Here is a 24716-nt window from a genome sequence, read left to right on the forward strand (position 1 = left end):
CGTCGGGCATTTTCATGCCTTACAAAGCGCAGATTGGAAGTCTGTGTGGGGTGCCACTCCTCGCACAGACACTAGAGCAATGTGTGATTAAGTGCCTTGCTCAAGGACACAAACACGCTGTCACAGCTGAGGCTCAAACCAGCGATCTTGAGATCACTAGACGAATGCCAAAATTACAGTTTAAGTGTGGCTATATTAGTCGCTTTATGTTTAAGCAAGTTTCACAAATTTAAATAGTAAAAATAATTATTTATTTGCCATAGTTTTGAATTTCCCTGCGTTTTCTTACATGACAGTACATCATATCAAATCGTAATAGATATGTAAGGATCTTGTAGGTTCTTCCTTCCCATTATCTTTTGTTTTGAAAGAGGCAATGCTGTCTCTTGAATACATATTTTATGAAGAAAATCAGTTTTCTTATTAAGAAACTGAACTATATAAATTAACTTCATTAATTTTACATGAACAACATAGAATAATACTTGATATTCTTGCATACTGTTATGCACTGAAATATAATACAATTGAAAATATTGACCTTTTACTAGAAACCAAGTACAGTCTTTTAAAAGAACATCTAACCAACTGAGGACTAACATTTGCTTTAGCAATAATGATAATGTAGCTGTTTCGTATCATTGAAACTAGCTCAAGGTCAATATGGAATTTGATTATTGTGCTTTCGAATTGAACTGTTTGAATTATTCATTGTTTCTGGTATCATTTGACTATGTAATTAGGTACTACTTTGGAAAGTATAATTAGCTGATGCAATGGCACCGTAAGCGGTACATGATATGGGGGTGGGGAGTGTTAATCTATAGAAATTGCCTAATTTACTGGAAAAAAAATCATGACAATTATAATCTATTTGGCAAAGAACTAATTTTGAATTCAAAGGTTACTGCTTAGTTTTATATGCATATCACCACATTAAAGGTCTGGCAAGAAAATCAACAATATGATTTATGGAAATAAAATCATAATATGGAAATTGTTCTGTTATTTGTCACTGTTGTAGAATGATGACAAATCAAAGTACCATATAAATGAAATGGAACACTAATGATGTCTCATCAGTAACATATCTATCCTGCACCACTTTGCCACCTGAGCCCACCTCACACTTATACCACTGGCTGAAAATATGAGTCAATCAGTAGGTTTTGAAAATGTAATTTGCAAAAAGTGTTTATTTCTGCAGTTCCTCTACAATCAAATCAGGAGAAAGAAAAATTTCTCTAAAGAGATAGGAGTACGAAATACACAATTATGGTTTCCATAATACAAGATAGGAGCACTAGAGAAACTGAAAACGTTATGGAAATTTGAATGCACTGAGTATCTTTCCTCTGGAAAAGAGGTCTGGTGGATGAATCTATTAAGTTATGACTGGGTAAACAATAGTTCCACTTGTTGAGCAATCAAAAACACGATCTTTACATATAAGAGAGTTACAAATAAATCCAAAAGAGAATTCAGCAGGAACATCTTTGCTCTATTATGTAGAATATGAGGAAGTGAAAGTTACTTTCTCAAGGGAATTGATGATGCAAATAGCAGATACACAGTAAGTAAAGAGAAACCAGATGAAAATTGAGTACATGCTGACAAGGTTAGATAAAGGAGTTAAAATATTTGGTTTTCTCCTAGTTGTTGAAAGGATGGCTATGACTTCAATTGGCCACTATCACGCTGCTTTGGTTCAACCTGAGCAACTTATTCGGTCAACTACTTATATTTAATATTTTCAAACATATTAAAATAGTGTCCTATCTCTCCACAAGAACTCATTGACAAAAGGTAAATGTGCGTTGCCAGAGCAAGTTTTAAAAATGAGTATTATTGTCTAGAGATCTTATTCAACAATTCTGAGGACAATTCACAGATTGTACAAATTTTATGACTGATTTACTGAAAGGCACCTTTACCATTACAGGGTTTCATGCTTTTAAAATTGAAAAAAGGACTGCAGGTGCTGAAAGTCTGAATTCCAAGCAGAAATTGCTGGAAACAATCTGGAGGTCATTCATGCAGCATCTGCAGTAAAGGAGAGTTAATGCGTCAAATTAATTACCTTTCATCAGAAAGTTTTGATGAAGATATTTTAACTTGAAACATTAACTGTTTCCCTTTCAGCAGGTGTTTCCCTCAATTTCTGTTTTTATTTCAGTTCAATAGCTCTGTTTGTTGTCTGATTACTGTTGCATATTTTTTCCATTTCACAGTATCTAATGCAATTTTGCTCACACCCAGCATTTGATAAAGGTTATATTAAAGTTTCTTACAGATGAGTAGCATGTTGTGTTATAATATCATACCACTGTACTGCTAAGAATGATGCCTGAATTACTGTAATACCTTCTTCAGCAGATGGAGATGTTCTCTGAAATTTAATGAGTCCAGTCCATACCTTAGCATGTAAGGCTTAATTCCTTCAATGTAAGAAAAACAGATTTCTAAAGTCATGAGCTCCTTCCAAATGAGTGCAGGTATACTGTACATCTGAGCTACAGAAAGAAAAATAAATGTATATCATCATTAAAGGATTTTATTGTAAGAGTACCCCCTTACATCTTACTACTGAGAGAACATACTGGAAATGCCATAATCTGCTAGTGAAAAATTAAACAGTTTTGTTATTTGCCAGCATACATCACACCAGGAATATGATATTGGAAAAATTAACCTTCATAAGACCATAAGACATAGGAGCAGAAATTAGGCCATTCATCCCATCAAGTCTTCTCCACTCTTCCACCATGGCTGATCCCAGATCCCATTCGACCCCATAACCTGCTCTCTCACCATATCCCTTGATGCCCCGACGAATCAGGAATCTATCAACTTCAGCTTTAAAAATATCCATGGACTTGGCCTCCACTGTAGTCTGTGGCAGAGCATTCCACAGATTCACCACTCTTTGGCTAAAAAAATTCATCCTTACTTCTGTTCTAAAAGGTCACCCCTCAGTTTTCAGGCTGTGCCCTCTAGTACTGGATACCTGCAGCAAAGGAAACATCCTCTCCACATCCATATTATCTAGTCCTTTCAACATATAGTAGGTTTCAATGAGATCCCCCCACATTCTTCTGAATTCCAGTGAATACAGGCCCAAAGCTGCCAGATGCTCCCCATATGTTAACCCCTTCATTCCCGGGATTATCCTAGTTAACCTCTTCTGGACTTTCTCCATTGACAACACAACCTTTCTGAGATAGGGGACCCAAAACTGTTGACAATACTCCAGGTGCTGCCTGACTAGTAGCTAATGAAGGTTCAGCCTTATCTCTTTGCTTTCATATTCTATTCCCCTTGAAATAAATACCAACATTGCATTTGCCTCCTTTACCACAGACTCAACCTGTAAATTAACTTTCTGGGAGTCTTGCACAAGGACTCCAAGTCCCTCTCCACCTCCGATGTTTGAATTTTCTCCCCATTTAGATAATAGTCTGTACTATAGTTCCTTTTATCAAAATGCGTTATCATCCATTTCCCGACACTTTATTCTATCTGCCACTTTTTTTCCCATTATTCCAATTTGTCTAAGTCCTGTTTGCAATCACATTGCTTCTTCAGCAATACCTATCTACCCCCATCTATCTCCGTATCATCTGCAAACTTTGCCACAAAGCCATCAATTCCACCATCTAAATCATTGACAAACAATGTGAAAAGTAGCGGTCCCAATACTGACCCCTGAGAAACACCACTAGTCAACCAGAAAAGGACCCCTTTATTCCCACTCACTGCTTCCTGTCTGTCAGCCATTCCTCTATCCACGTCAGTATATTTCCTGAAACACCATAGGATTTTATCTTGTTAAGCAGCTTCATGTGACGCACCTTATCAGATGCCTTCTGAAAATCAAAGCACATAACATCCACTGTCTCTCTTTTCTCCACCCTGTTTATTACTTTCTAAAGAATTCTAACAGATTTGTCAGACAAGATTTCCCTTGAAACTGACACCATGCTGTCTTTGACTTATTTTATCATTAGTCTCCGAGTCCCCCAAAACTTTGTCCTTAATAATGGACTCCAACACTTCCCCAACACTGAGGTTAAGCTAACTGGCCTATAATTTCTTCTCTTTTGTCTTCCTCCCTTCTTAAAGGTTAGAGTGATATTTGTAATTTTCCAGTCCTCTGGGACCATGCCAGAATCAAGTTATTCTTGAAAGATCATGACCAATACATCTGCTATCTCTTCAGCAACCTCTGGTCCATCTGGTCCAGGTGACTTATTCACCCTAAGACCTTTGAGTTTGCCTAGCGCTTTTCCCTTTGTAATAGCAATGGCACTCACTCCTGCTCCCTGACACTCACAACCTCTGGCATACAGCTGATGTCTTCCACAGCAAAGACTGAAGCAAAGTACTTATTACATTCATCTGCCATTTCTTTGTCCCCCATTACTATATCACCAGCATCATTTTCCAGTGGTCCAATATTAACTCTCACCTCCCTCAGTTCAGGAAATAGTCTGGACCCTGCAATTAGACATATTCTTATGACAATGTATTTGGAAATCTAAGCTTTATCTAACCAGTCAGTCTAGGAAGCGTTTAATGGGATGATGTAGAACGAGTTTTATTCTACATCTAATCATGTCATAACTGTTTTGAAAGTGTTTAATGGCTTATTGTGGAGATAGTTTTACTTAGTCTCTCTTGTATAGTGCCTTCCCTGGGAGTATTTGATGGAGCAAAGGATGATTTAATCAGTGTTTGTGATCAGTGAGAGGTCGATTCTCTCACCTGAATCAAAAGGTCATAATTTAAAGTCATACTTTATAAATATATTATCATTTGAAGGCATAACACATCCTATGATCTGCATCCCTAATTGCATAGCACTGATTCTCCAAACCTACTGCCTGAGTCAGGCTTGCAGGTAAAATCCTGGAACAATTTGATTTGAATGGGCATAGGAATGTAGTATAGTTTCAGGGGTCAGATGGACTGGTGAGGGTAGAGATGGGCTCATTAGAGTAAACTTTCCAGTGTCTTTACTTATTGGGGATAGATTCTGCTGTATTTATTAGTTCTTAGTGATAATGTGCAATGGAGATGGTACACTGAGATGATTTGGATACGGGACAGTCCAAGTAGACGAGATGATCCTTCTCTGTGCCTTGTGCTTGTGTATTTTTAAGGGCTCCTCTCGAAATTAAAAGAAACATGCTGAACCAATATTCTTTTATGAATGGGAATGCACAGTTCACTTTAGGAGTCACCACCTCAACATTAACCACATTTAAGAATTAAATTTCTTAATAAAGTTACAGACGGTAATAAACACAGAGTCAAGATTTAGAGGTTTGATTGTAAGTAGTTCATTATCAAAAAGCGTTCAGGCAATTCACAGCCTCATTTTCAGAAAACAAGATCTCCTTCGAGAGACTCATGAATACTTTTAAAAAATACTAAAGTAAATTGGCTGGATCAGAGGGAATTATGGATAATGGTGAAGAATTCTAATTAGACGGCTTCAGTGAATGAAGAATACTAGTATGAATGTTGGGACTCTGATCTTTTCAATGTTTTCTATCACATTGTTAGAAACAGAGCATCTAAAATTGAAGATGATAGCATATTGTACAAAGCTAGTTTTATATATAACAGTTGAAATAAAAATATTAGCAATCTAACCAATGAACAGATGATACAACATTTACAAACAATGAATCACTTTTATTATTGCCATAAATGAATAAATGGAATGTTGCTAAATATATGAATGAAAGCGATGCTTCACTACCTGATAAGCTCAACATTATTTAATGTTCGTTTTGAAGGGGAGATTAAAACCACAGCTATGAGGATCCCTGCATCATTTGATGACCCTGTGATCTTTGTCTTGGAGGCCAACGTCAGGCTGTCTTTCAAGTGGGTGAACCCTCACAAGGCAGCTGGGCCCAATGGAGTACCTAGTAAGACTCTGAAAACCTGTGTCAACCAACTGGTGGGGGTATTCAAAGACAATTGAATATCAGTGCCCAAGAAAAGCAGCACGAGCTGCCTCAATGACTATCATCCAGTAGCACTCAGATCTACAGTGATGAAATGCTTCGAGGTTTGTTATGGCTAGAATCAACACCTGTCTCAGGAAGGACCTGGACCCACTGCAATTTGCCTATCGCCACAATAGGTCTACAGCAGGCGCCGTCTCAGTGACTCTCCATGCAGCTTTGGATCACCTGGACAACGCAGGATGTTCTTTATTGACTACAGCTCATCATTTAACACCATCTTTCCTACAGTCCTGTTTGAAAAGATACAGAACCTGGGGCTCATACCAGCCCCTGCAAATGGACCCTCGACTTCCTCACCAGATGACCACAATCTGTACGGCTTGGAAATAACATCTCCACCTTGCTGACAATCAACACTGGCACACTAAAGGGATGTGTGCTTAGCCCACTGCTGTACGCTCTCTACATCCATGACTGTGTGCTCAACATGATAGCTCAAATGCCATCTATAAATTTGCTGACGATACAACCATAGTTGGCAGAAGTTCAGATGGTGACAAGAGAGCATGCAGGAGCAAGATACACCAACTAGTTGAGTGACAGCGCACAACAACCTTGCATTCAATGTCAGTAAGCCCAAAAAGCTAGTTGTGGACTTCAGGTAGGGTAAGCTGAGGGAACACACACCAATCCTCACAGAGGGATCAGAAGTGGTGAGGGTGAGCAATTTCAAGTTCCTGGGTGTTGACATCTCTGAGGACCTAACCTGGTCCCAACATATTGATGCAGCTATAAAGAAGGCAAGGCAGCAACTATATTTCATTAGGAGTTAAAGGAGATTTGGTTTGTGAACTAAAACACTCAAAAACTTCTACAAATGTACTTTGAATAGCATTCTGACTGGCTGTGTCAACATCTATTTTTTTGGGGGGGGGGATCTGCACAAGGTCAAAATAAGTTGCAGAAACTTGTAAAATTAGTCAGCTCTATTATAGTACCAGCCTCCATGGTACCCAAGACACCTTGGAGGAGCAGTGCCTTAGGAAGATGCTGTCTATCATTAAGGATACGCACCACCCAGGGCATGCCCTCTCCACACTGTTACCATCGGAAAGAAGGTACAGAAACCTGAAGGCACACACTCAGCGATTCAGGAACAGCTTCTTCCCTTCTGCCATTCAATTTCGAAATGGACATTGAACCCCTGAACACTATCTCACTACTTTTATATTTCTGTTATTTTGCACAACTTATTTTAACTGAACTATTTAATAGATAGATACAGTATATACTTAATGTAAATCAGTTCTTCTCTATTTATTTATCATGTATTGCATTGTTCTGCTGCTGTAAAGTTAACAAATTTCATGATATATGCTGGTGATATTAAATCTGATTTGATATGGAAAATAAACTGTGGTACATAAAAATTGAAAGACTTTCAAGTGTGTTTCATTGTTGTTTCGTATTGAGTTGAAGATTGGACATTACAGAATGGCTTGTGATAAACATGAAATCATTCTGTTCAGTATTCTTTTGAGATTGGCTGGTCTAGTATTTTTAGAAAACCAAGTTTTCCCTGTATCTTGGTAATGATGATGATGATGATGTACCATCATCATTGGTGCATATCACAATAATAAACCAATTTTCTAAATCCCTATAGAGGAGTGACCAAAAGTGTACACAATAGCCTAAATGCAGTTGAACCAAAGTTTTGTACGGCTGCAACCTGACTTCCCCACTCAATGGGGGCAAGCAAACCAAATACTTTCTCAATACCCAATGCACATATATCATCACTTTTATGGAGCTTTGGACTTGCACCCAAGATATCCCTGTATATCAGTGTTCCTAGGTTTCTGTCATTTACTTAATATGTCTCACTAGATTTTGACCTCCCACAGTGCATTATCTAACATTTGTGTAGGTCAAGTTTCATCTGCTCCCACTCCACCAAGTTTTCTAGCTGATCTACAAAGTTCCACTGAATCTGTATACAACCTTCTTTGCAATTGATGACTCCACCAATTTTCATGTCATCTGCAAACTTACTAACCATACAACCTATGTTTTCATTTGTCACTTATATATGTTACAAAGGCCCCAGCGTCAATCCCTGCAGTACGTCGCTTGTTACAGATGTGTCAGTCAGTGAAGCACCTGCCCATCACTACTCTCTGCCTCCTATCACCAAGCCAATTTTGAACCCAGTTCACCAGCACACCTCAGATCCCACACGCCTTAACATTTCAGAACTTGTCAAAGGCCTTACTACAATATATATAGTTGATATCTTCCATCTTGACTTTATCAACCTCTATGGCTACTCCTCAAAAGGTCAGATTTATAAAACCTGATCCTCCCCATACAAAAGCATGCAGATTCCTTCAAATCACTCGTTGCATTTGCAAGTGAACATAACTCCTGTCCCTCAGAACAACTTCCCTACCACCAATGTAAGGCTCACCGGCTTGTAATTTACAAGCATCCCTATTGCTCTTTTTCAACAAGCAGAAAGCATTAGCCATCCTCACATCTACTGGTACCTCACCTGTGGCTAACAAAGACACAAAGGTCTGCATCAGAGCATGAGCAATTTCCTCCAAGCTTCCGTTAGCAAACTGTTATGGGGATTAAAATCTTTACGTTACGTTTCCATCTAAATGTGCAATGTGCAATCATAGTAATTTATAAGAAATAGAACAGTCAGTGTAATATAGAGTACACTCAAATCAGTGTGAGTTCATCAGTCTGATGGCCTGGTGGAAGAAGCTGTCCCGGAGCCCGTTGGTCCTGGCTTTATGCTGCAGTACCGTTTCCCGGATGGTAGCAGCTGGAATAGATTGTGGTTGGGATGGCTTGGCTCCCCAATGATCCTACAGGCCCTTTTACACACCTGTCCTTGTAAATGTCCTGAATCATGGGAAGTTCACAACTACAGATGCGCTGGGCTGTCCGCACCACTCTCTGCAGAGTCCTGCGATTGAGGGAAGTACAGTTCCCATGCCAGGCAATGATGCAGCCAGTCAGGATGCTCTCAATTGTGCCTCTGTAAAAGGTTCTTAGGATTTGGGGGCCCATACCAAACTTCCTCAACTGTCTGAGGTGAAAGAGGCACTGTTGTGCCTTTTTCACCACACAGCTGGTGTGTACAGACCTTAATGTGTTCCAATATCTCCAGCACTTCCTCCTTTCTCATAGACATGCCACAATCTGTCGATGTACTCCTCCCTTAGCTCTCCAGCCTGCCCATCCTTCTCTCTAGTTAGTACCAATGAGAAGTATACATTTACAATCTTACTCATATCCCCTGGCTGTATGTATTGATTAGACAATAAGACGAAAAGACATTGGAGCAGAATTAGGCTATTTAGCCCTTTGTGTCAGCTCTGGCATTTGATCATGGTTGATTTATTTTCTCTCTCGACACCATTCTCCTGCTATTATCCCATAATCTTTGAAGACCTGACTAACCAAAAACCTATCAACCTCCATTTTAAATACATAACCAATGACTTAGTCTCCATAGCTGACTGTGGAAATGAATTCCACAGATTAACAAACCTCTGGCTAAGGAAATCCCCCTCATCTTTGTTCTAAAGCAATGTCCTTCTATTCTGAGGCAAGCCTCTGGTCCTGAACTCTCCCTCTATTGGAAACAAGTTCTCAAATCTCCGGCCTATGGTTAGGCCACACTTAGATCCCCTCCAGTTTGCCTACCAGCCCCGACTAGGAGTTGAGGATGCCATCGTCTACCTGCTGAACCGTGTCTACGCTCACCTGGACAAGCCAGCGAGCACCGTGAGGGTCATGTTTTTTGACTTCTCCAGTGTGTTCAACACCATCCACCCTGCTCTGCTGGGGGAGAAGCTGACAGCGATGCAGGTGGATGCTTTCCTGGTGTCATGGATTACCTGACTGGCAGACCACAGTACGTGTGCTTGCAACGCTGTGTGTCCGACAGAGTGATCAGTGGCACTGGGGCTCCACAGGGGACTGTCTTGTCTCCCTTTCTCTTCACCATTTACACCTTGGACTTCAACTACTGCACAGAGTCTTGTCATCTTCACAAGTTTTCAAATGACTCTGCCATAGTTGGATGCATCAGCAAGGGAGATGAGGCTGAGTACAGGGCTACGGTAGGAAACTTTGTCACATGGTGTGAGCAGAATTATCTGCAGCTTAATGTGAAAAAGACTAAGGAGCTGGTGGCAGACCTGAGGAGGGCTAAGGCACCGGTGACCCCTGTTTCCATCCAGGGGGTCAGTGTGGACATGGTGGAGGATTACGAATACCTGGGGATACAAATTGACAATAAACTGGACTGGTCAAAGAACACTGAGGCTGTCTACAAGAAGGGTCAGAGCCGTCTCTATTTCCTGAGGAGACTGAGGTCCTTTAACATCTGTCGGATGATGCTGAGAATGTTCTACGAGTCTGTGGTGGCCAGTGCTATCATGTTTGCTGTTGTGTGCTGGGGCAGCAGGCTGAGGGTAGCAGACACCAACAGAATCAACAAACTCATTCGTAAGGCCAGTGATGTTGTGGGGATGGAACTGGACTCTCTCACGGTGGTGTCTGAAAAGAGGATGCTGTCCAAGTTGCATGCCATCTTGGACAATGTCTCCCATCCACTACGTAATGTACTGCTTGGGCACAGGAGTACATTCAGCCAGAGACTCATTCCACCGGGATGCAGCACAGAGCGTCATAGGAAGTCATTCCTGCCTGTGGCTATCAAACTTTACAACTCCTCCCTTGGAGGGTCAGACACCCTGAGCCAATAGGCTGGTCCTGGACTTATTTCCCGGCATAATTTACATTTTGTTATTTAATTATTTATTGTTTTATATTGCTATATTTATACTCTATTCTTGGTTGGTGCAACTGTAACGAAACCCAGTTTCCCTCGGGATCAATAAAGTATGACTGTGACTATGACTAAATCAACTCCTCCTCGGCCCTTTAATGTTCAGAAGTCTTCAATGAGTTCCCCACCCCCACATGAATTTGACAAATCGGTTGGCAACCTTGCCGTTTCTTTAGCATCTGTCTGTTTTACGAGGCTGAGTTGCTAGATCTACGCTCAGCCTAGCACAAGTAGAACTCGTGCAAGGAGCCAGCAGAGTCGAACAAGGGAACTCTTGCTCAGAAGGTCTGGTATGGATGCCACTACACCACCAGCAGTTTTCAATGAGATTCCCTTTATTCTTCTAAACTCTAGTGAGTACAGGCCCAGAGACATTCTTTCATTCCCAGGATCAATCTTGTAAATTTTCTTTGGACCCTCTCCAATGCCAGCATATTCCTTCTTATCAACACACACAAAATGCTGGTGAACAAAATGCAGGCCAGGCAGCATCTATAGGAAGAAGTACAGTTGACATTTCAGGCTGAAACCCTTCGTCAGGACTAACTGAAAGAAGAGATGGTAAGAGATTCTTATAATGTGCCCAAAACTGCACACAATATTCTAAATATTGTCTGACCAATGCCGTATAAAGCCTTATTTTTCTGTCTTTGCTTTTATATCCTAGTCATCTTGAAATGAATATTGACATTACATTTGCCATCCTAACTACAAGCTCAACCTGCAAGTTAACCTTTAGAGTTAACCTAGAGAGCATCCACTAGGACTCCCAAGTCCCTTTTCATCACCAATTTCTGAATTTGCTCCCCATTTAGATTACCCCTCTTACTTCCAAAATGCTTACAAAAGACTTTAGGATACTCCTTAATCCTACCTGTCAAGATGCTTCATGGCCTATTCTGATGCCTGAAGTTTTCTCCTATACACTCTGTAAATCTGAAGTGATTCATTTAATAACAATTTCCTGTATCTGACATATTCTTCCTCCTTTTCTCTTATAAAACTTTCAAGATCCTTCATTAACCAGGGCTCCCTGAACGAATCACCTTTGCCTTTTATTCTTCTAGGGACAGGATGACATTGAATCCTGCTTATCCTGCTTTGAAACAAATCCCATTTATCAGATTTGGATTCCACCCAGCCGCTGCACCCAATCTACATTTCACATCTTCCTGTCTTAAATAATTAAACTCCAATTTTCCCCACTTTTGTCCACTCATGTGCCAACTTTACCATTTTCCATAACCATCTTGAAGTTTAAGAATAAATCAAGGAAGGCAGTGCACCCGTGGCTGACAAGAGAAATTAGGGATAGTATCAATTCCAAAGAAGAAGCATACAAATTAGCCAGAAAAAGTGGCTCACCTGAGGACTGGGAGAAATTCAGAGTTCAGCAGAGGAGGACAAAGGGCTTAATTAGGAAGGGGAAAAAAGATTATGAGAGAAAACTGGCAGGGAACATAAAAACTGACTGTAAAAGCTTTTATAGATATGTAAAAAGGAAAAGACTGGTAAAGACAAATGTAGGTCCCCTGCAGACAGAAACAGGTGAATTGCTTATGGGGAGCAAGGACATGGCAGATCAATTGAATAATTACTTTGGTTCTGTCTTCACTCAGGAGGACATAAATAATCTTCCAGAAATAGTAGGGGACAGAGGGTCCAGTGAGATGGAGGAACTGAGCGAAATACATGTTAGTAGGGAAGTGGTGTTAGGTAAATTGAAGGGATTAAAGGCAGCTAAATCCCCAGGGCCAGATGGTCTGCATCCCAGAGTGCTTAAGGAAGTAGCCCAAGAAATAGTGGCTGCATTAGTGATAATTTTTCAAAACTCGTTAGATTCTGGACTAGTTCCTGAGGATTGGAGGGTGGCTAATGTAACCCCACTTTTTAAAAAAGGAGGGAGAGAGAAACCAGGGAATTATAGACCGGTTAGCCTAACGTCAGTGGTGGGGAAACTGCTGGAGTCAGTTATCAAAGATGTGATAACAGCACATTTGGAAAGCGGTGAAATCATCGGACAAAGTCAGCATGGATTTGTGAAAGGAAAATCATGTCTGACGAATCTCATAGAATTTTTTGAGGATGTAACTAGTAGAGTGGATAGGGGAGAACCAGTGGATTTGGTATATTTGGGTTTTCAAAAGGCTTTTGACAAGGTGCCACACAGGAGATTAGTGTGCAAACTTAAAGCACATGGTATTGGGGGTAAGGTATTGATGGGGATAGAGAATTGGTTAGCGGACAGGAAGCAAAGAGTGGGAATAAACGGGACCTTTTCAGAATGGCAGGCGGTGACTAGTGGGGTACCGCAAGGCTCAGTGCTGGGACCCCAGTTGTTTACAATATATATTAGTGACTTGGATGAGGGAATTAAATGCAGCATCTCCAAGTTTGCAGATGACACGAAGCTGGGTGGCAGTGTTAGCTGTGAGGAGGATGCTAAGAGGATGCAGAGTGACTTGGATAGGTTGGGTGAGTGGGCAAATTCATGGCAGATGCCATTTAATGTGGATAAATGTGAAGTTATCCACTTTGGTGGCAAAAATAGGAAAACAGATTATTATCTGAATGGTGGCCGATTAGGAAAAGGGGAGGTGCAACGAGACCTAGGTGTCATTATACACCAGTCATTGAAAGTGGGCATGCATGTAAAAGTGGGCATGCAGGTACAGCAGGCGGTGAAAAAGGCGAATGGTATGCTGGCATTTATAGCGAGAGGATTCGAGTACAGTAGCAGGGAGGTACTACTGCAGTTGTACAAGGCCTTGGTGAGACCACACCTGGAGTATTGTGTGCAGTTTTGGTCCCCTAATCTGAGGAAAGACATCCTTGCCATAGAGGGAGTACAAAGAAGGTTCACCAGATTGATTCCTGGGATGGCAGGACTTTCATATGAAGAAAGACTGGATGAACTAGGCTTGTACTCATTGGAATTTAGAAGATTGAGGGGGGATCTGATTGAAACATATAAAATCCTAAAGGGATTGGACAGGCTAGATGCAGGAAGATTGTTCCCGATGTTGGGGAAGTCCAGAACGAGGGGTCACAGTTTGAGGATAAGGGGGAAGCCTTTTAGGACCGAGATTAGGAAAAACTTCTTCACACAGAGATTGGTGAATCTGTGGAATTCTCTGCCACAGGAAACAGTTGAGACCAGTTCATTGGCTATATTTAAGAGGGAGTTAGATATGGCCCTTGTGGCTACGGGGATCAGGGGGTATGGAGGGAAGGCTGGTGCAGGGTTCTGAGTTGGATGATCAGCCATGATCATAATAAATTGCAGTGCAGGCTCGAAGGGCCGAATGGCCTACTCCTGCACCTATTTTCTATGTTTCTATGTTTCTATGTTTACTAAACTATAGTTCCTGTTCCCACAGGACTCCTTTAGCTGTGTGGTGAAAAAGGCACAACAGCACCTCTTTCACCTCAGACAGTTGAGGAAGTTTGGTATGGGTCCCCAGATCCTAAGAACTTTCTACAGGGGCACAATGGAGAGCATCCTGACTGGCTGCAACACTGCCTGGTATGGGAACTGTACTTCCGTCAATCGCAGGACTCTGCAGAAAGTGGTGCGGACAGCCCAGTGCATCTGTAGTTGTGAACTTCCCATGATTCGGGACATTTACAAAGACAGGTGTGAAAAAAGGGCCCGAAGGATCATTTGGGACCTGAGTCACCCCAACCACAAACTGTTCCAACTGCTACCATCCAGGAAATGGTACCGCAGCATAAAAGCCAGGACCAACAGGCTCTGGGACAGCTTCTTCCACCAGGCCTTCAGACTGTCTAACTCACGCCAATTTGAGTGTATCTCTATGTTACATTGATAGTTCTAATTATTATAAATTATTATAAATTACTATGATTACACATTGCAGATTTAGACGGAGATGTAATGTAAAGATTTTTACTCATGTATGTGAAGGATGTAAGGAATAAAGTCAATTCAATTCATTTCAACTCAATTCAAAATTCACAGACACTTCCATCATTGACCATCCTTATTCCCTGACATAAGGTCAAGAACAACTCCTCCTTCACTGGATACCAGTACATAAAATCCTCTTGAATGCAGTTTATGAGCTCCTTCCTATCTAAACCACTTACACTAAGAAATACTGGGAAAGTTAAAATCCCCTATTAATTTTGGACCTTTCTGGGAACTGCCTACATATCTGCCCTTCAAGTTTCTGATGGTCATTGAGAGTTCTGTAGTGTAGCCTATCAAAGTAACCACTCCCTTCCTGTTCCCACATTGTACAAGTACAGTATACCCTCATTGGCTGATCCCGCTGGCACATCTTTTCTACGTACTGCTGTAATATTTCCTCTCCATTTGCACCTCCCTCTGTCACATCTGAAACTTCCATACTTCAAAGAGTTGAGCTGCCAGTCCTGCCCTCCCCTCAACCACAAATCTGAAAATTCTACTCCTAAAAAGGGCCATACTAGCAAACGCAACACCACTGAGATCTCGATATCTTTTTTATCTCTGTTATATGACTTACAGTGAAAAGTGCCATTGTTTTTCTAACGGTCAAGTTCCTTTCTAAGTCCAATAAAGAGTAAACTCTGCAATGCACAAAATCTGAAACAAATCATGAAAAGGTCAGACAGAGTTTAGAAAAATAGAGGGCTATGGGTAACCCTAGGTAATTTCTAAAGTAAGGACATGTTTGGCACAGTATTGTGGGCCGAAGGGCGTGTATGTGCTGTAAGTTTTCTATGTTTCTAGAGACTGCAGATGTACTTCTGTTATTTCCAGTTCTACCCATATAGACTCAGTGGTTGAGCCTTCCAGTATGTCCCCTCTGAGTGTAGCTGTGATGTCGTCCCTGTCGACCTTAACTCCTTCTCTAGCTTTTCTGAACTATTTAAATCCTGGACGTGCACATTTTTATAGATAATATATTGCTACAAAGTGTTTTTGTACACTATGATTTCTTACGGATAAACTTAGGGAGATATACAGTAAATATAAAAAAATGTATTGAATAAGTCACTTAAATGTCACTAAAAATAATTATTCCTGTGAGGAATTGAAAATTGTACATGCATTTTCTACAAAAATACGGCATACTTCGTGTCAGGTAAAATTTCTATGCTAGATAATTTAAGGCAATGTAATTAGAACCTTTTTGAATCAGTAAGGATCATGTATTGAGTCATTAGTTTTGTTTATTTCAAATTTTCAAAATTACCCAAATTCTTTATATGAACCATTTTGTTTTTGGTCATAACGCCTTTTTGAGGAAATGGCACTTTTTGCTATTCAACAATACGAAAGAGATAAGTTCAAATAGAAATAATGAAAATGACTAAATTTTATTTTTTACCTCATTCAGTCAAATTACAGGTGGCAAAAATTTACATTGTGAGTTGGTTAGCTTGGTTTTATCTTAACCATGGTATGAATGCTTCACTTCAAGGACTCAGGACACTTCGCACTTTGCCTGGCTGGATGCCAATGCTGCATTTTACGGTGCAAACCCCAGGGCACAGTTAAAACAGAAGCAAATAATAAGTAATGTCAAGTATCTCAGCTCCATTACACATCCTTGCAGAGAAACTGGGGGAGTGGGGGGGTGTCTTCAGAGCAGTAGGATGACACTTTGTGCCTCTGCAATGATGTTTTCTTCCATGAAGAAATGCATCAAAGCAGCTCATTGTAAAGCACTCCGTGTTATAATGCTGTGTCCTACACACATTCTCCCTTAGTTAGCTGCATGGGGGCAATGTCCAGGTAAAGGTAGAGAAGAGTTTGTAGTTTTCCAGAGAAAGCTGCTGATAACAGTAACGAACTAGACAGGTCTGATTAAACCACAGATGTTGCAGTGTGTCGAATTCAAATTGGAATGAGGGATTGGGGTTGCTCTCTGTGGATTGGAGATGCATGACAGATTAAATAGAAATGCATAAAATGTTAAAGAGTTTAGATGGGGTAAATAGCAAGAATTCCCAATAGCAGAGGGATGAAAGACTAGAGAACACAAATGTAAAATGAGTCCTAAATGATCCATGAATCAGTGGAGTAATAACTTGTTTTAATCAAATGTAAATATGATTTGGAATAAAGTGCTAGAAAATATTATGAATTCAAGTGAGGTTATTCAAGGGCAGTTGGATAATTGTATAAAAGATTAATATGAAAGGTTTTCAGGGACATAGAGCAATAGTGAGGGAATGGAACTGACTGGATGTTCAGCAAACACGAGGAATTCTGCAGATGCTGGAAATTCAAGCGACACACATCAAAGTTGCTGGTGAACGCAGCAGGCCAAGCAGCATCTATAGGAAGAGGCGCAGTCGACGTTTCAGGCCGAGACCCTTCGTCAGGACTAACTGAAGGAAGAGTGAGTAAGGGATTTGAAAGTTGGAGGGGGAGGGGGAGATCCAAAATGATAGGAGAAGACAGGAGGGGGAGGGATAGAGCCGAGAGCTGGACAGGTGATAGGCAAAAGGGGATACGAGAGGATCATGGGACAGGAGGTCCGGGAAGAAAGACAAGAAGGGGGGGGGGTGACCTAGAGGTATATTCAGAGGGACAGAGGGAGAAAAAGGAGAGTGAGAGAAAGAATGTGTGCATAAAAATGAGTAACAGATGGGGTACGAGGGGGAGGTGGGGCCTTAGCGGAAGTTAGAGAAGTCGATGTTCATGCCATCAGGTTGGAGGCTACCCAGACGGAATATAAGGTGTTGTTCCTCCAACCTGAGTGTGGCTTCATCTTTACAGTAGAGGAGGCCGTGGATAGACATGTCAGAATGGGAATGGGATGTGGAATTAAAATGTGTGGCCACTGGGAGATCCTGCTTTCTCTGGCGGACAGTGCGTAGATGTTCAGCAAAGCGGTCTCCCAGTCTGCGTCGGGTCTCGCCAATATATAAAAGGCCACATCGGGAGCACTGGACGCAGTATATCTCCCCAGTCGACTCACAGGTGAAGTGTTGCCATTCAGGGCCCCAAACAGTCCTTCCAGGTGAGGCAACACTTCACCTGTGAGTCGACTGGGGTGATATACTGCGTCCGGTGCTCCCGATGTGGCCTTTTATATATTGGCGAGACCCGACGCAGACTGGGAGACCGCTTTGCTGAACATCTACACTCTGTATGCCAGAGAAAGCAGGATCTCCCAGTGGCCACAGATTTTAATTCCACATCCCATTCCCATTCTGACATGTCTATCCACGGCCTCCTCTACTGTCAAGATGAAGCCACACTCAGGTTGTTGGAATATATTCAGTCTGGGTAGCCTCCAACCTGATGGCATGAACATTGACTTCTCTAACTTCCGCTAGGCCCCACCTCCCCCTCGTACCCCATCTGTTACTCATTTTTATGCACACATTCTTTCTCTCACTCTCCTTTTTCTCCCTCTGTCCCTCTGAATATACCTCTTGCCCATCCTCTGGGTCACCCCCCCCCCCCGTCTTTCTTCCCGGACCTCCTGTCCCATGATCCTCTCGTATCCCCTTTTGCCTATCACCTGTCCAGCTCTTGGCTCTATCCCTCCCCCTCCTGTCTTCTCCTATCATTTTGCATCTCCCCCTCCCCCTCCAGCTTTCAAATCCCTTACTCACTCTTCCTTCAGTTAGTCCTGACGAAGGGTCTCGGCCTGAAACGTCGACTGCGCCTCTTCCTATGGATGTTCAGCAAAACTGGCAGAGTCTTAAAGGACTTAATTGAGTCTTTCTGGTCTGTGATGATTTTATGATTAGACCATGGTCTGAGTCGACATTCCCTCCCCATAGTACAGTACAGCACAGGAACAGGCTCTTCAACCCACAATGTTGATCTTTAGTTCTTGGAGACTATACCTCAAAGCAATATGGGCACCTAAGTGATCAGTGTAGTAATGAAGAAAGCTCTGTCTCCATCCACTTCCCCTCTTGTAAGGAGGATGTGTCATCCTGGATGTGAGTGTTCAGTCATTGTTGCTGTGCAAACTGAAGATCTTGGCTGGGGCACATTGAAGGGGGTTGATCCACGGGCATCCTGACTCTGAGCACATTGAATGTGTAACCTGAAGGAGCTGTCAAAGAAATAGCAAAAGGGTGACTAGATAGGGTAACTAGTGGAGCAGATGGCAGATATGATGTTACTTTGGAATGGAATGAATTAAAACGTGTGTTCATTGTAAAGAAACTTGATGCAAATTACTGCACATGAAAAGAGCTAACTAAATATAACAGTCTGTAATAATGATTTTCTTAGTCTTTTTCAGGTTTCAAATTATTCCTTGATCTCTCTGTCTCTGTAATTTATTTGTTCTCTTTGTTCTTTTGAAATTCTCTTTCATCTTTTTTAGCCTTTTGATTTGTTTTCACTACAACTCCCCTCCGAACAACTGCATCCTACTAAACCTTTTTACTCATTTCCTACTCCCTTCAAGCTACTTTTCTTCCAACTCCATGACTCATTTTTATTTTTCACTTCCAGGCCTAATTATTCTCACACTGACATGAAAAACACAGCGACAATCAGACCAACAAGACATTTCAAATGACAACAGGAACAGTGATTACCTCCGACTGCAACTGAGAATTTATTGATAGTCACATCTTTTCATGCTTTCTGCTGGAGTGGTGCCAAGAACGAAATGGTCAGCGAGACTCTGAATTTGGATGAGATCCATGACGAATAGTATGGTGAACGTTGTAAAGTTTACGGCCTTTCTTGAAAAGCAAGATGGAAGATAAATTTGGAACAAAATATTGGGGGAGGGGGTGAAGAGAGAGAGCTGGAGGGATGCTTTGCAAACTAGCGATCAGGAACAAAGTCAGATGTTTAACATATATCAAAAAATGTAACAGTTCATGTAGCAGTGAAGACTAAAATCTCAAGCAATGGTTAACTACAGGTGGACTAAAGTTAGGAACTTTAAAATATTGGCTTGCATATTGTAATTAGGATCAATGCAGAATGCAAATAATTTAAATGTTATGGTATGCATAATCTGGCTGATACTTAGGTATTTTTTTAAACCAAAGCAACAACAATTTAGGTACATTTTGATTTCCTTCACTATTCTGCATTTCTGTCATCTGTACCATTTTCCAGTTTGCCGTGTAATGATCATATTGTGCCCTGGACCTCTCAAATGAAATCAAACTTTGACCCATGATGAACTCCATTAAAAACCAGTATTCAGCTAAGCCATTTTCACTGATGACCGAGTCTCCTGATTTTGAAGCTTAATGAATAACTAAAAAATTATAACGTAAGAATCAAAGCACTAATGTTTGTATTTTCAGAGACCCATAATAAAATCTCTGAGAGATGGAAACATGTGTATTGATAATATTTTGCAGGAATTTTCTGTATTTTTTATAAGGATGAAGTATCAGTGTAAGAACCAAAGAATTCCCCGTAAACAAGATATTAGTGTACACTAATATGGAAGTTAGAGAAAAATTCTTACATCTAGGTAACACACACAAAATGCTGGAGGAACTCAGCAGGTCATCTATGGAAATAAAAAAAAATAGTCAATGATTCTGGCCGAGATCCTTCTGCAGGACTAAAAATGAAGGGAGAAGATGCTAGAATAAAAATGTGGGGGAAGGGGAAGGAGGATAGCTCAAAGGTGATAGGTGAAGCCAAGTGAACTGGAATGATAAAGACAAGAGGAGAAGGAATCTGATAGGAGAAGATATTCAGCTGGCTTCACCTATCATAGGAGAAAGGGAAGAAGGAGGGACCCAGGTTAGGTTATAGGCATGTGAGAAGAGGTAAGAGATCAGAGTGAGGAATAGAAGAAGAGGGGAGAGATTTTTTTTTACTAGAAGGAGACTTTGATATTCATGCCATCAAGTTGGAAGCTAACCAAATGGAATATAAGGTGCTTCTCCTCCACCCTGAGGGTGGCCTCATCTTGGCACAAGAGAAGGCCATAGACCAAATGTCAGAATGGGAATGGGAATCAGAATTAAAATGCTTGGCCACCGAGAAGTTCCACTTTTGGTGAATAGAGCGAAGGTGATCACAAAGTTGTCCCCAATTTATCACGGGTCTTGTAGGGCAATGTAATTGGTGGAAATGTACATAATTCACAACCACCACTTTAAGAGGTTGGTCTGACATGGTGTTGTAATTATGTGAAGTTCTATTACCACACTTCATGTTCAGGTTTTGGAGTACAATAAATGAGTTGTTAAAGTTTTTCTTCCTCACCTTGTTTTATTTGTGAAAACCTACATTAGTGACCCTGTTGCTGTATTCCAGAATTATCGAACATGTCTTTGAAACTGCTGGAGTTTTGGGAGCAAAATACCATTGCTTGGTTTGTACAAGCCGAGGTCCAATTCGTGCTGTGAGAAATCATCGTCGACACCACCAAATATTTCTATGTGGCAGTGTTGCTCAGCAACTCCACAGATGCAAGAGTGGTGAGTCTACTAGAACACCCGCCTGAACACAATAAATATCAGTCACTGAAAACTTGTATTTTACAGACTTTTGGGCTATCAGAATCTGTGCACACCAAACAGTTGATCTCCTTGTCTGACCTCAGTGATGCTAAGCCTTCAGATCTAATGGACCACATGTTGTCTCTCCTGGGAAATCACCATCCTTGGTTTATTTTTGAAGAGCTCTTCATGCAGCAAATGCCTGATCAAGTTTGCATAGCCTTCACTATTGAATCCGTGGTGAACAATAGGGAGCTTGCTAAAATGGCTGATAGTCTACACTCAGCCAGGTAGGTGCATCATTCCTCCTCCTTTCCCTACCTCAATAAGCCCAGTCAGCAAGGCCTCCAACATAAGCACGTGAAACAAGTCTACTCACTAATGCTGTGAAACAGACTATGCTGGGTCTGTGCTTATGCCACGATCACTTTGGTACGAATGCTAGGAAGCACTGACTGCCTTGCAGCTTTGACAGTGCCAGTGCATCAGGACATCAGAGGTTTGTGACACTATGGGTTCCAGCTGCCACGGATGTCCGCTGTTCATTACAGACACCCTTTCAGGGTGACGCTTCTTGTGTGACACGGGTGCTCAAGTGAGTGTGTTGCCACCATCGCCTATTGATCAGAAGGCAAAGAGCGACAAGACCTCACTGGAGGCCTCCAATGGCAGTAGGATTCAGACTTACAGGACATGATGGGTGATGCTGTGCTTCAGTGGGTGATGTTACACATGGGAATTCATCTTGGCTAAAGTGGCTAGACCTCTGCTCGGTGCAGATTTCCTGTGTGCCCGCTGACTGTTAGGTGGTCTTAAGAACTGCCAGCATGCAGATGTCAAGCACTTTGGGTCATTCCCCTGCTCCCCCAGTAAGTTCCCCACAACGACTCGGTCAAACACATGCACCACCATGTGTGAGTTTCCTTGACTGCTGGGTGAAATCCCAAACCTCACCACGCCCACATTCTCCACTACAGCCACAAGACATGGGGTCAAGCTCCACATTTCCATCACTGGCCCGCCACTCCATGACCATGCATGTATGTTGGACCCAGAAAAGCTGGCAACTACGAAGGCTGAGTTTGCCAACATGGAAAGACTTGGCATTGTACGCCATTCGAATAGCCCCTGGGCTTCACCCCTTCATAAGGTGCCCAAGTCTGATGGAGGTTACGGCCCATGTGGGAATTACCGACGCCTTAACGAGATCACCATGCCTGATCGTTATCCGGTCTCACACATCCAAGAGTTTTCAGCACGCTTAGCGGAAGGTTAGTTTTTTCCAAAGTTGATTTAGTTAGGGGTTACCACCAGATGCCTGTGTGCTCAAAGAAATTCCCCAAAACGGCTGTGATAACCCCATTTAGCCTCGCTGAGTTTTTGCGCATGCCATTGGGGCTGAAAAATGCAGCAAAGAATTTCCAATGAGTGATGGACTCTGTATTAAAAGACTTAAATTTTCTTTTTGTTTACCTGAATGACATATTTGTTGCCAGTGCATTCAAATTCCCGCACTTTTTGAGTGCTTAGGCCAACACGGGTTGATTATTAACCCTGTTAAATGCCAGTTTGGGTTGCTAACCATTGCTGCAATTATGGATTTCCTGCTGCCCTACACTACTAAAAAAACAAGAAGAATTTTTAGGCATGGTGAATTTCTATCACCACTACATTCCATGAGCTGCTAAACATATGCTCCACAGGTATAGTGCGCTTAAAGGCAATACTCCTAATCAAGTGCTTGACTGGTCAGCACACATGATCTGGGCACTTGAAGATACCAAATGAGCTCTTTCCAACACTCCCCAATGCACCCACAGCCATGACTACTGCCACTTCAGACTGTGCTATGGGTGCTGTGCACGAAGAGTTGGTCAGAGGCGTGTGGCAGCTGCTCATTTTCTTCAGCGAGCAGCTCCGTCCCCCCAAAAGGAAGTACATTACGTTTGACTGTGAGCTTCTCGGTCTCTATCTGGCTGTCCACCATTTTCATTTTCTTCTAGAGGTTTGCCATTTCATAGTGTCCGTTGACCACAAACCCCTCGTGCATGTGATGATCAAAATAACAGATCCTTGGTCTGCACAGTAGCAGTGCCACCTGGCCTACATATCAGAGTTCTCAACTGATATACAACATATCAAGGGGAAAAATAATGCCGTGGCTGATTGCCTCTCACAGCCAGTTAATGAGGCCGTACACATAGGGGTTGACCATGCTGGCATGGTAGCTGAGGTCCGGGCTTACCAAACAGCAGTTATGGGCCTGCAGTTGGCTGACATCCCTGTGTGGAGTGCCAGCCGGCAAATATAAGCTGTCATGTCCAGGTGCTACTGACACCTTTTTTAGATCCCTGAGCGATGGTTTGACCATGTCAATGTGTACCTTATTGGTCCTCTTCCCCCACCCACAGTTTCACACACCATGGTGGACTGTACCACCAGGTGGCCACAGGTCATCTCTCTAGCATCAACGATGGCCGCAGATGTGGCTTGGGCATTCATCAGCACCTGGGTTGCTCGGTTTGACACCCCATGTGATATTTCCTCTGACTGTGGTCCTTCATTCATATCAGACGTCTGGGGTGCAATGGTCCAAGACCTCGGCTTCCCTGATAGATGGGTGTTGGAAAGATCATCTCCCATGGGTCCTGCTGGGGCTCTGAACTGCTCCAAAAGAGGATCTGCAGTTGTCCATGATGAATTGGTATACGGGCAGCCATTACAAGTACCAGGTGATTTTACTCCTGATGCCACAACTGCTGGGTTGACCTCTCAACAGCATTTCATTCTCCTCAGTAAATTCAATTCCTTTCACCTACTCCTACCTCCCGTCATGGCGTACAACACTCTTGGGTTCCTGCTGACTAACATTCCACCTTGTTTATTTTTGTCCGCCATGACGCACACCAACGATGGCCCATTCCGCGTTTTGGAATGGAGAGAAAAGACGTTCATCATAAACCTGAGTGTGTTTCTGTAGATTGCCTTAAACCGGCCCAGTAAGATTTGGAGAATCCCAGTACCATGCCCCTGCAGTCATGACATGACCATGAGCATGTCAACACACCTCTGATCAAGCCAAAGGCTTCTGCTCTTCCTTCACCCATGGAATATAGGACCGACCCGGGCAGCTTGTCCAGGCTCCGGACAGGCTCACAGTGCCAGTTTTAGTGGATTCTGGGGTGTGTTTGAGTAGGGTAATGTAATTGGTGGAAGCGTGCATTATTCATAACCACCGACATTGAGTTGGGGGTCACTTTAAGCAGCTGGTCCATGAAATCCTAAGACCACAAGACATAGGAGCAGAATTAGGCCATTCGGCCCATTGAGTCTGCTCCTCCATTCCATCATGAATGATCCCAGATCCCATTCAAACCCACTCACCTGCCTTCTCACAATATATCCTGCCTTCTTGCCATGCTTTGACCAATCACAAAACTATCAAACTCTGC

The sequence above is a fragment of the Mobula hypostoma genome, chromosome 3 (assembly GCF_963921235.1).
Source record: "Mobula hypostoma chromosome 3, sMobHyp1.1, whole genome shotgun sequence".
In the NCBI taxonomy this organism is placed as follows: domain Eukaryota; kingdom Metazoa; phylum Chordata; class Chondrichthyes; order Myliobatiformes; family Myliobatidae; genus Mobula; species Mobula hypostoma.